Consider the following 13,922-nt stretch of genomic DNA (forward strand, 5'->3'; position numbering starts at 1 on the left):
CACAAGACCACCAGAGTGGTCTACACTGTATTTTAATTGTAAATATGCCTTAACTTTACATGGTCTATTCAAAAAGTGGAAATGGGGAAGTTGACTGGTCTCCCTACCCACCCAGAAACACAAACACCCACCTTCATTTTAGAAATAAGGAAAGAAGTTTCTAAACATAGCAGTGATTAAAAAAGGAGGTAAAGTCAGGGCTTGTAAAATGATGCACTGTTGTCCTGGATTCAGTTCATATTTTGCAGCCTTTGATTTCACAAATTAGCGTGAATCTTGCAATCATAGATCATACTTTGGCTTCAACGAAATAAAATACATGGTGTTTTCAATAAGTCTAGAAACATTCATATAAATATGTTAATAGAAAGCCACAGGTAGATTAGTTCCACAAAATTAATTATTTCACCCATGGTCAATAAAGTTGTTATCATCATTAGAGTACTGGATGGTAGCATTCATTCAGTAGGATTCTTTACATAAGCCATGTCATTCATATGTAGTAGAAATCCTGACAGTATATGGGGACCAGAGGGACCTGTCATTCATATGTACTAGAAATCCTGACATTATATGGGGACAAGAGGGACCTGTCATTCATATGTAGTAGAAATCCTGACATTATATGGGGACCAGAGGGACCTGTCATTCATATGTACTAGAAATCCTGACATCATATGGGGACCAGAGGGACCTGTCATTCATATGTAGTAGAAATCCTGACATCATATGGGGACCAGAGGGACCTGTCATTCATATGTAGTAGAAATCCTGACATCATATGGGGACCAGAGGGACCTGTCATTCATATGTAGTAGAAATCCTGACATCATGTGGGGACCAGAGGGACCTGTCGTTCATATGTAGTAGAAATCCTGACATCATATGGGGACCAGAGGGATCTGTCATTCATATGTAGTAGAAATCCTGACATCATATGGGGACCAGATGGATCTGTCATCCCTACATGACTCTTTTGTTAAATGCATTTAATCTTGCCTCTCTTGCAGAAGTAATACAAGAATATATTGAAAATGAAGAGAAATCAAATTTGAACAAAACAGGGTACCTGACAAAGATCGAAATATCATGTGACAGTTAATGTATCACTTCCTTTGTAAAATGGTTTTTCGTGTGCAAAAGTTTCATCTGCATAATTAAATTGCAGTACTGTACAATTAGTAACATAGGAATAAATCATTACAAAACTTTGACATGTCATCACATAAATAAAGAAATAATACTTCAGAAGAAAAAGTTGAAGTTATTTGACTTCATGATAATTGGGAGAATTCACTTGCTGAAAAATTTTATGTTGGGAAGGCTCAAATAAACAAGATCGTAATAGATAAGGAGAATATTTTCTAGCAGTGGGAAAATGGAGTAAATGGGAAGAGAATAATCTTAAATATGAAACAACGTTATGTACCTAGATTTAAATAACATTTTTCAATGGTTTTGTAATGCGCATGCCAACAATATCCCACTCATATTTCACACCTAAGATTAATAAGTATTAATTTATTTACTTGAAATAACTATTTTTTTTAGACAAGAAGAACATTTTAATAATTAATGATACTTTTAAATGAAGATATTAGCTGCTTTAAGTTATATGTAGTTTCCTACTATATACATTATACATATACATCCCACAAATATAGTCCCCCTCTGGAAAGGCCACCCATCTTATAAGGCCACTTCCCTGAAGCAGAAGGGGTGGCCATATAAGAGTGGGACCACTGTATATCCTCCAGCTTTCAGATGTCAAGTACAAGAAGGTCAGCTCAGTTATAGGTATGACATTTTCACATATTTTGTCTCTTTTTTCTTGTGTCTGTCTCCTATGCAATACTGTTTTATCTTTATTTGAGGACACTAATTCACTCGACGTATACATTTTCAGTGAATTTGTGGTTGCCATGCATGGATTGCTTACTGAGATAACCTTTCATCTGATTAGATAACCATTTTAGCCGTAAGGAGGCCATATCAGTTTTGATTGTTTGGAATATATGCCTATGTCCGCAAGACCTTCGAAAAGTTCAGTAATGAACAAGATGCACAGATGTTAATGCAGAGGTCTAGTATACGATACCGTTGTGCTTGTTACCGTTCTGGAAGCCATGCTTGTAATCTGATTTAATAAAACTTAAATAACTTGATGAGCCATAAATGTTAATTAATTAATTAGTTACCATTCTCTAAGCCATATTTCTGATAAAATTTTGATCCGACTTGGAATGAATTCTTATATGATCAAGGTCAAGGATGAGTTTGGTAATAACCAAGATCCACGCATACTAATACAGTGTTCTTAAATCTGACTGAGTGAACACTTTTCCACTTGTGATCAAACTTGGAATATGGGCTCGTAGTTTGATTATGAGCAACAAACACTTATTGATGAGCTGATCCTGCATCTGATCTTTTTATGACTTCAGTTATGCTCACGAGTCTATACATATTAATTATGGTTTATCTTTTGAATGAATTTGCATCATAATGTAGTAAAATAGATAAAATCAACATGATATAAAATTTGGGAGATAGTTTACATAATTTCTGTTCTCAGAATACTACATAAGCCTACTTAAATGAAATGGTCAGCTGTTGAGTTATGTAAAGCATATGAGCAATATTAGACCCATTTGGGTCTCTTGTTTCATATAGTTTTCAATGAAGAAACTTTATTGCATTTGCAATTGTAATTCAATCATTATTTCTTTACCCTTTATTTGCAAAGTTGCCTGTCTGATGAATTGCAGAAAAAAGTTTTGGAAATCATTCTTGCTGTCTGGACAAGATTCATTAATTACTATAGGCATATTGCCTAGGCTGTATTCTATTATTCTGAGTACATTATGACAAGCTGGTATCATAAATTGACAACACTTTCATCATGCTGGAGTCCTAGAGTAAGAAAACTTAAGGGTCCACCTTAATGTGTCAAAACATCCTGGTTATCAGTTAATATTTGTCTGGATGTCAAAGTTCAAAGGCTGCCAGTGGTGCGAAGGAGCTGATGAAGTACCCACCCCCACCCCAGCCATCCACACCCCAAAGTCTTAAGGTTATACACATTTGCACATAGATTGTGAAGTGACAGATTGAAGTATCAATAAACACATGAACTAATCAACATGTGAGCACACCTTACAGAGTCACTTACATCCATGCTGACACATGCCAATTAGGAGGATCCCAGTGAAGAGGTCACTGCATACATTGATTAATTCATGTCATTGAAGGAGTGCCATAAATAAATATGTGTTGGTCATCTTGTTCACCTTTGCATAAATCTGTATAAGGTGTGATAATAATTCCATGATTTTGGGGTGAGGTCAGTTTGCACCTTGTCATTTTTTTATCAACAGGGTTTGTGCTATAATGTGTATTTTTGGATTTACACTCATTTCTAAAGAAAATTATGTTGTGCATTTATTTAATAAACTCTGTCCTTTTTCAGAATATTCCCACCTTTTTTCCTAATGCGTGAGGGGAGTCTCAAATTTTGTACCATATTACTCACTTATAAGATGAGTCCATCTGTAATCTTTACAGACCCAGATCTGCTATTGCACATTGTGCCATCAGATCTGGGACTATGAAGTTTATTGCTAATAATCATTTGAACAAAAACATTGATCCTGATCTGCAGGTACATTATGCTATGGCAGATCATGATCCTTGTCTGCAGTTTGACTTGACTTTTAAGCCCCACCTCTTATTTTTATTTACTAATGCAAGATAGAGGATCTTACATGAGTGCCTATTTCATAATAAATTCATGGAATACGTTAAAAAACATTTCACCTAAAAGTTTTAGTGATGGAAATTAAAATTAGTGAACTTATTTTCTACATTTCAGATGACAGCATCAATAAACAAATGATTGAGTCACAGTAGTTCTTGTAGTAAGGAATTGGACTGGTAATCCAAGGGTGCAATATGTTTTAACAAATTTACATGTGTTTATCTTTTATTTTATATAAATTTCTACAGAATTTAAAGATCTTTGCATTATATATTTTGTCATGTTTTGCTTCATATTTATATATTTTTGAATAGGTTTATTTTCCTAAAACATTTACGAATTTCTTAAATTTTACATCTTGTTAATATTTTGCCCCTGTTGTGCTTAAGTGTGATAAAAAGCCACATGCACACACAGACACATATACACACACAGACACACATACACACACACAGACATACACACACACACATGCACACATATACACACACACACAGAGCGGAGTCGTACCAAAGACTTATAAAAATGGTACTAGCAGCTGCCTCACTTAGTGTTAGGATTGGTCGGTCTGGTGTCAGGAAAATGTGACTGGGTGGGACATCATGCTACAAATCTGTGGCACGATGCTCCAGTGATAGGCTTTACTATAAACTGCCACACTGCAGATATGGTAGCGATATGACTGAACAATTGTTAAAGCTATGGTAAAACTCCAAATCTCAAAATACATGTTGGTGCCTTGGACATAACATCTTTTCTTTTTATGATGTCATGAAGTCTTGTCCATGTGGCATCATAGTGTCATAGATATTACACATATCTAAGATAAAATAAATTAAATTATCAAGCATCCTAGCACGTATGTATTTAGATTTCACTGAAACTTGGCACATGAACCTGCAAACAAGTGCAATACCTTAAAATGCAACCCACAGAAAATAAATTTTTCTACCTAGGTTTAACTGGACATATTTGAAGATTAAAGTTTGTAACAGTGTGCAGTACTCTGTAGTAGGAGTCCCACACTGAATGTATATACATTATGCTATTGTTAATTTGTTGATAAAGTTAACATCACATACATTTTAAAAATAATCCTTTGTATTATTCATCATGTTAATTGGTCACTAGATGCCTACCTGGATGTTAATTGGTCACTAGATGCCTATGTGGATATTAATTGGTCACTAGATGCCTACCTGGATATTAATTGGTCACTAGACGCCTACCTGGATGTTAATTGGTCACCAGATGCCTACCTGGATGTTCGTCACATCATAATCTACTGTAGTAGAAACAATGTTACTATGCACAGCCATGTTTGGACAAATCCATTTAATTAAGAAGGAGCGTTCTGGTTTGTCATGTCACATGCTGTCATGTATGCATTCACTATCAAATAATTGCTTTTTCAAGGACGTATATAGACTAACTAATGCACCTAGAGCTCAGAGCCAAATGATGTACATTGCCAATAGCTGACTGCCATTTTGGAACCGAAATGTATTGTTTTGGTTTTGTCAGGTTTTGTCAGGACTCGGTCATTAGCAAGTCAAGACCATTTAAGATTTGCAGGAACAAGAATGCGCAGCAATGAACACTAATTCACTAATTACAACAGTACAGTTAAGAATTTTCACAGTGTAGACATTACTATTTTCAGAAAGTGTTTATGTGAAATTTGGCTTGTTTTTCTTTCTTTTTTTTAAATTATTGTTAAATCTAGCTCAGAAGTTTAGTACATCACATGTAAGGCCTGGCTATATATTCCTAAACCCAAATTAACCACATCAATCAGATGTAAGACCTGGCTATGTGCTCTCAAACCCAAATCTACCCCATCAATCATATATAGGCCTGGCTATGTACTCTCAAACCCAAATCAACCACATCGATCAGATGTAAGGCCTGGCTATGTACTCTCAAACCCAAATCAACCCCATCAATCAAATATAGGCCTGGCTATGTACTCTCAAACCCAAATCAACCCCATCAATCAGATATCAGAACGAAGAAAATTGTAGTTTTTTTTAAGGATATTTACATTTCTTTTCATATCAATTATTACCAGTGGAGAAAATCAGGGAAATAGAAATTAAATTTTTAACCCTGTGTAAAAAATGCGAAACACTGGATTTAAAGACAAATTTTAACATTTGAGTAATTGCCTTTCTCTTTTTCATATCATGGTATATGATTTTCTGAACAAAATGGTTCATTGATCATGATGTTATGTGTGAAAATAAGCTAACTGTGCATATTTTTTGCTCTTGCTTATATAGTTATGCCTTGTGGCAATATTGAATCTGAAATGAACTTTATTATGGGGAAGTTAAAAGTCTTAGAACTTAGAAATAAAATCAACTTAAAATGAAAACTGCTGAATTAAATGAAAGAAAGATATAGCAACATTTTTCTTTTAATTCATTTCTCTGAAATTAGAGAAACAATGATGACAATTCAGATCTTTAGGTTTCTATATATAGAACTTTCCATTAGTTTTAATGGGCACAACTATATTTATATCATGTGACATTTCATCCTTCCAGTACTGATATTGACCAGTATGTGTTACTATGGAAGCTGTATTCATACATATTTACTGTAAATATCACTTCTTAGCTCAACAATTTTGGCAAACATGGTAATTCTTTAACACAAAATCTGGCAAACTGATTACCCTTAAGTTTCATTGTGACCATTCCTTGTGTAACTTTGCATAACTGTTTCATTTAGTATCCAAAGGCTGTCTTTTCCTTATTTTTTTCCAGTTACTTATTTCACAGTTTTAAAGTGTGAATTATTTTACTAATTTTATCAAATTGTGTTCAAATTACATTTTTATTTCAGTATTTTTTGTGGTCCTTATCAATTATGCCATCTTAAATAGGTAATAATTTTCATAAATTTACCTTCATTAATGTATTTTTTCAATCACAGCCATAATTCTCATATATTTTGTTTAGAATAACACATATGTGAGTACAGAACTGAATTATGTATAAAGTGTAAAGAAATTTCACAAAGTTTAACAATGATGAAAAACCTGAAATTACTAAATCCACTGGAAATCTGTAGTCAGTGAAAAACTTTGGAATTTGCAGGAAGGTCTGCAGGCATGCTGACCCTGTTGCAATGGGGATATAAAGAATGTATTCTAGTCCACTACATGAATCTTTCTGTAATAAACATTCAATATTATTTGTCATGTACGTGTGAACAATTTGAGCCACTTTGGTTCAGTCACCATGCCATGATGTATCCCTGGGCAAGGCACTCCAACTGACTTGGCATGATATAACCACTAACATTCTTCACACTCATTTTTGTAGTTGGGACAAAATGCACTCCCAATTTACCAAAATTAAGGGTTCAGGGATTTATTAGGGAATACAGCAGTTTAAAAACCAAATCTTATGTAAGCAGTCTTGTAATTTGGAGTGTCATGTACATGTAATATCTATTATTCTTGACACATACACCCTGAACCTTCCCATTTTGTAGTATATCAGAAGTAAGCCAGCTGTCCAACTTATCCTCATTTGTTTTTCTTAGTAGTTTCCAAACTTATTTTGGTCACAACCTCATTCTCAGATCCATTGTGTGGATACCAGGTATTCCTGCTTTATTAGCAGACTTATTTTTAAATTAATTTTGGTATGGTGCAATTAGAAGTCATGGAATAAAAAGCTCATTTCAATCTAATGGCCATTACCTAGCTAACAAACTAAGTATGCAGTATGATTGGATAACGATGTACTCAGCAACCAGTGCATTTTGATGTTACATACTCTGTAAATAATCTGTGTCTACAGGCTGCTGGATAAGCAGTATCACAGACTTGAGGCAAGCAGCTGGTTGATCAGGATCAATGTCACAAATCTGCATACAGAGCAGACTTTTTACACCTGAACATAAAAAGTCCTTTATGTTTACTCCAGTAATGCAGCAGAAATTTACTTGATATATGTGCCCTTTTGATTGGTGTACTGTATAAACATCATAGACCCTGATGTGCCTGTGCATTTTGCATCAGTAGGTCTGGGTCTATGTTGTTTATAGTTGGACCTGACTTGTAAGAGAGTGTATATTGTATGTGCATATGCATCTTTAGAAACAGCCGTTTTAAAGAGGATTTATGATGTTCAGTATATGAATCGGAATGTGTTAATGTACCATTAAACAACAACACAAAAAGAGACACTTTAAATCTTGTAAGAAAAAAAGGATGAGGAGGGTAACATGAATATTTTTAGCTCAACATTAGCATTAGGAGAGATTTCTAAAAAAACACTTATTTTAAACAATAGAGCTCTGTGCGTGTGTGTGCGTGCGTGCGTGTTTTTTTTTTTTAATGTAGCTTTAACAATCTTTCAGTCATATCACTAACATGTCTGCAGTGTGCGCATCATGCCACAGATATGTAACATTATGTCCCACCCAGTAACAGACACCTGGGGCTGACCAGTCCTAAATCTAACCGCTCAATCCTGAGCAGCAAGCGAGGCAGCTGCTAGTACCATTTTTATAAGTCTTTGGTATGACTCAGCCAGGGATTGAACCTGCGACCTCCTGCATCCGAGGTGGATGCTCTAACCACTTAGGCCATGGCAGCATCCACAGCAGATGTAACCATGCCTATTCATTAGTATTAGACATCACATCAAAATGTTTATTTAAGAAGTACCCCCATGTGTATAAGCATTAACTCTCAGTATATACTAAACATTTTGGAAAAATGGTTTTAAAATGTTGAAGCTATGACTATTTGAATTTGTATATGCTCTATAGTGATAGTTACTGTATGTACTTTCTTCTTATAAGTTAAGTCAAATTAAAAACAGCAAAGGTCCTGATTTACCTTAGCATAGGGCACCTGCAGATCAGGGTCTGTGTTGTTTGTTTTGCATATTACTCCTAACAAACTGCATGGATCCAGATATGCCTGTGCATAATGCATCAGCAGATCTGGGTCTGTGCAGTTTGCATTCAGACTGGTCTTATGAGCAAGTAAAGACAGTGGCTGACACAGAAATCAGTCCCGAATGTCCAACAAACTTTTGGTATGTACGTGACTATATTATGCATCATACCTTTGACAAGTAGTTTTGGTAGATGTTTTATAGATATCAGTTTTGCTAGCATTTGATTAATTTGCTTGGGTCATTTCACGTTTGCTTCTAATAACCATGACTCAGACTTGAGATGATAGACCATAGAATTACTGTTGAATTACTTTTCTCATTAAGATGATAGACTGTAGAATTACTCTTGAATTACTTTTCTCATTGAGATGATAGACTGTAGAATTATTCTTGAATTACTTTTCTTATTGAGATGATACTGTAGAATTACTCTTGAATTACTTTTCTCATTGAGATGATAGACTGTAGAATTACTCTTTAATTACTTTTCTCATTGAGATGATAGACTGTAGAATTACTCTTTAATTACTTTTCTCATTGAGATGATAGACTGTAGAATTACTCTTGAATTACTTTTCTCATTGAGATGATAGACTGTAGAGTTACTCTTTAATTACTTTTCTCATTGAGATGATAGACTGTAGAATTACTCTTGAATTACTTTTCTCATTGAGATGATAGACTGTAGAATTACTCTTGAATTACTTTTCTCATTGAGATGATAGACTGTAGAATTATTCTTGAATTACTTTTCTTATTGAGATGATAGACTGTAGAATTACTCTTGAATTACTTTTCTCATTGAGATGATAGACTGTAGAATTACTCTTGAATTGCTTTTCTCATTGAGATGATAGACTGTAGAATTACTCTTGAATTACTTTTCTTATTGAGATGATAGACTGAAGAATTACCCTTGAATTACTTTTCTCATTCTCTTTAATTGATATTTGATTCTGTAATAATTATCTAATGTCTGTATCTCTAATCCATATTAATAAGGATTTTCCTGTGCACATGGTCCAATGTATAAAATTAGTCATATTTTGTGTGTGTGTGTGTGTGTGTGTGTGTGTGTGATTTGGACTTTTTAACATAACTTTAACAAGTTTTCAGTCATATCGCTATGATGTCTGCAGTGTGGTAGTTTATAGTGATGTCTAACACTGGGGTATCATGCCGCAGACATGTAGCATCACGTCCCACCCAGTAACATTATCCTGACACCAGGCCAACCAGTCTGAACACTAACCTCTTAATGCTGAGCGCCAAGCAATGCAACTGTTAGTACCATTTTTGTAAGTTTTTGGTATGACTCGTCTGGGGATCGAATCCACAACCTCCCGCATCTGAGGCAGACACTCTAACCACTAGGCCACCAGAACAATTCATATTTTATGTAATATGGCTAATGGTATATAAAGGTTATAGTTATGCACACTCTAGCCATACACACACAATGAACCCTATTGGCAAGGGTTAAATGTACAAAACACAATTATATGTCTACTGTTCACAATTATTCTATAATTATCTGATAACTTGTCAACTGATTACAATAGTGGATTTTCACTGAAAAACTTAAGATGACAGAGCACAATAAATCACCTTTTCTCCAAGTTGAACCCCTATAGCAAAACTCGTGGGTTATATTCTAAATTTTCAAGTTAGAAATATTATATTAGATAATTTGTGTATTAGATCCAGGTAACTCTTCCAAAGTTTAATAACTTTAGAAAAAGTAAAGTATAGGTCTACATGACCTTAGAATTTTTCACCAAGACATGTCTTCCTGAAATACAATAAGACTGTAACATTGAAATCTCTCAGGGACAGTATCAGTTTCCTGTTTCCTGTTTTCATTATGTTGATGCATCTTTACTAGTCATAATTTCCCCTGGACTGATCCAAGATATTTTGCAGGTGCAATGTACATTACTTAATACATAGGTACAAACTTGTATGTACTCACTTATTAGACAAATCCAAATGCAAACTGCACAGACCCAGATCTGCCATCTCCTAATAGTACTAACCTGTATGTAAGTAGAGTACATGTATAACAGTGCACAGCCAGCAGATGTGCACCAGTTGATTTCCTTCCATATGGCTAAAATCATCCCAGTGCTTCTCTACAATTTTTAAAATTTCTGTTCAGATATTTTAATGAAAGTGAAATGTAAGAGAATAATATTTTGAATATGAAAACCAGATTAATTTTTGGTAATAAAATTTTTAAGTCGCTCTTTTTTTTCAAATTTAAATTCCCTGATCTTAGAGAACGCTTTTTTTACAAATGGGAAATGATGCCAATAATCAGCCTATTATTGTATGACAGTGACTTTCTTGTTGGATCTTTCCTGTATTCTAAATTCTGATAACCCACAGTAAGGCATTGAGGCACAGTAACCGATAATAGCAAGTGAAATAAAGGCACATTCCTTTCAGTTGCTGAATGTTGTCAGGAAGCAGACAATATTTCCAGATTGTCTTAAAATCTTCTGTCAGTAATGCATGAATTTACATTTCATATTGTCCATAAATCTTCTGTGTGTACTACATGAATTTGCATTTCATAAAATTGTAATATAGATCCAGATAATATCTTTACTTCCTGGCCTGCCATCAGCCTGGTCCAAAATTTATCTGGCAAAATGATGTTTACAAATATGCAAATTGTGTGTTAATGAGAGATTTAATAGAAACTGTATCAATAAATGATAGCTATTTTTATCCTGATGATGCAGCGTTTAAAAATAACCAAGATGTGTGCGAAAAAGATGCACAAGGGAAACATGTGGTCCAGGTGGTAAAAAGAGTTTATAATATAAAAATGAGAACCATGGTCATAAAACAAATTTCTTAGGTGATATTCTCTTGCTTGTCTCCAGAATCTGCCTTGGACAGAATATCCCCATTTTACTCGCACATTATTTAAGAATGTGGCATGGACAGAATATCCCCATTTTACTCGCACATTATTTAAGAATGTGGCATGGACAAAATAGTCCTATTTTACTAGCACATTATTTAGGAATGTGGCATGGACAGAATAGTCCCGTTATTTTACTAGCACATTATTTAAGAATGTGGCATGGACAAAATAGTCCCATTTTACTAGCACATTATTTAGGAATGTGGCATGGACAAAATAGTCCCATTTTACTAGCACATTATTTAGGAATGTGGCATGGACAGAATAGTCCCATTTTACTCATTATTCCACAATGCACTTTAAGCCTCTTCATCAGCTTCAAAACTGGTAATTGTTTTAACAGACAACAGTCTCAAACACAGGTCAGTGGGAATTTATCCTAGTAAACCATACCCAATACAAGCTCACAGCCTCCCACCAAAGTTAACTATTCTATATTTGCCTTTCTGTACTCTATGAAGTGTCAAATTTTGAATTGCAGTGAATTTTAAAGTTGGATACATTGAGCATTAAAATTTTATCTCATTTAAGCCAGAAAAGTCTTTGTGAAGGGTCACTTCGACCTTTCTTCATTCATCTCCACCCATGTCAGTGTAAACTTCAAAGGGGCAGCATTCCAACTCAGTGAAATTGACCAGGGTATCTTAACACGGTCCTTAGAAAGTAAACATTTGAGCTACCAACCCATACCACTTGGTAGGAACCTATGTCCACTTATCATTTTTTCACAGGGAAATTGCTATGCACTGTCGTTCACTGATTCTGAGCTGTCTAAGCCTGATGAAAGGAATTATTTCTTTGCAGAAAATTAGGGACCACTGCCTATGATTGGGCAGAATAAATTAGGGCATACACTTTAAAGCAATCAGACTTTAAAGTGACGACCTTAGTCAAAATTCTTTAGTCTAAAAATTTCCTGGAAGGAGGAAGTGTAGTCAACTCTGGTTAGGCATAAAGAGATTAGTGCTTTCCTCATGAAACAAGAAAGGGACAAGGTGGTCATCTTATAAAAAGAAAGACAGGTTTTAGTGCTAGGACGTGCAAGTTCTGAAAGAGAAAGCAATAAGGAACAGAAGTCCGAGGAAGAAAAGGACGAGGTCAGAATGAAAGGACCAGGAAGTCCATGAAGGGGCAAAGCATAGAGCTTAGGAAGGATGAACTAGGAGATTTTGATATATAGTCCAGACAGGAAGGTGATGCAAATTGGTCATGGACATTGCGCTCTTTTCACCTCTCGTTATAATAATAATGAAATAATCCAAATTGGACACACCTGTTAAATTCTATTGATATAATCTAACTTGAATTGGAATTGCCGTTATTAATTTGTTCTAATTAAATTTGTTATTTTATTGTCAAAGGGGGCTCATATTGCTTTATTTCTTCCCAGTATTCTCACTTAGTTCTCAGTTGAAATTATATTCTTCTTTCATTCCCACCGGGCTATAATATCAAGGGAGGTCATCCTCTAGATAACGCCAGCCAAATTCAATTAACCACCCCAGTTACTAAAAGGGTGACATTACACTGTTATTAAGACGTATCTGAAGCAATTATTATCAAAACCTTTGACTTCACTTTCCATAAAGACCAGGAAAATTAAAGGAGTAATAACTTCATGTAAAAATAGAGCATTTTGTGATAATTTATGAGCTTGGTATTGTATTATTGGCTTTTATTGCCTTAAAACAGAATATAGACCAGTCTTGTGAACTGATATATGAGGACAGGTTGAAATGAGATTCAACCACTTGATCTAGTCTTCCCTGCAAGAGACCACATCATAACCGACTAATATAAACTGTAGGGATGGAGTAGAGAGATAAGAATCAGTCAGGAAGCTGACTTCAAACTTAAATTTAAAATTCAAGTTTAAATTTGACATACTATACATACTCCTCTAAATACTCCCATTTTTCAGTCTTCTAAATGATCTACCTAGTCAATACTGTATATATTCATTTATAAGTTTGATGCAGCTGCAAACAACACAGACCCTGATCTGTCATTGCCTAATGTGCCAGCGAATCAAGATCTATGTTATTTGCTCTACTGGTTACTCCAAACAAACCGCATAGACCAAGATCTGCCAACACATTATTTGATGACAGATCTGGGTTTATTGCAGTCTGGACCTGGATCCAACTTATAAGTGAGTATATATGGTAGGTATAATCGTTGGTACAATCCTTAGTAGCATGAGAAATGTTTTAGAAGACTTGAAAATGTAGACAATATTTGTAAGAAAATTCATGCCTGTTATCTTTTGCATCAGTAACTGCTTAATCAGGTTTTCTTGTACCAT

General features: G+C 34.7%; 2 long non-coding RNA genes across 4 annotated transcripts in view; one reads left to right on the forward strand and one right to left on the reverse strand.

Moving 5' to 3' along the window:
- The window catches only part of LOC149805689 (uncharacterized), a 31,241-nt gene extending 21,374 nt beyond the window's left edge, over positions 1-9,867 (reverse strand). Inside the window, exon 1 of the long non-coding RNA XR_016419772.1 lies at positions 4,957-9,867. This is a non-coding gene — a long non-coding RNA (uncharacterized LOC149805689). The remainder of the gene's footprint in view (positions 1-4,956) is intronic.
- The window catches only part of LOC149805688 (uncharacterized), a 234,785-nt gene that overhangs the window by 167,356 nt on the left and 53,507 nt on the right, over positions 1-13,922 (forward strand). The gene's annotated exons all lie outside the window — the stretch shown is intronic.

Source organism: Sinohyriopsis cumingii, chromosome 2, assembly GCF_028554795.1.
Source record: "Sinohyriopsis cumingii isolate HCF-2022 chromosome 2, ASM2855479v2, whole genome shotgun sequence".
NCBI lineage: Eukaryota > Metazoa > Mollusca > Bivalvia > Unionida > Unionidae > Sinohyriopsis > Sinohyriopsis cumingii.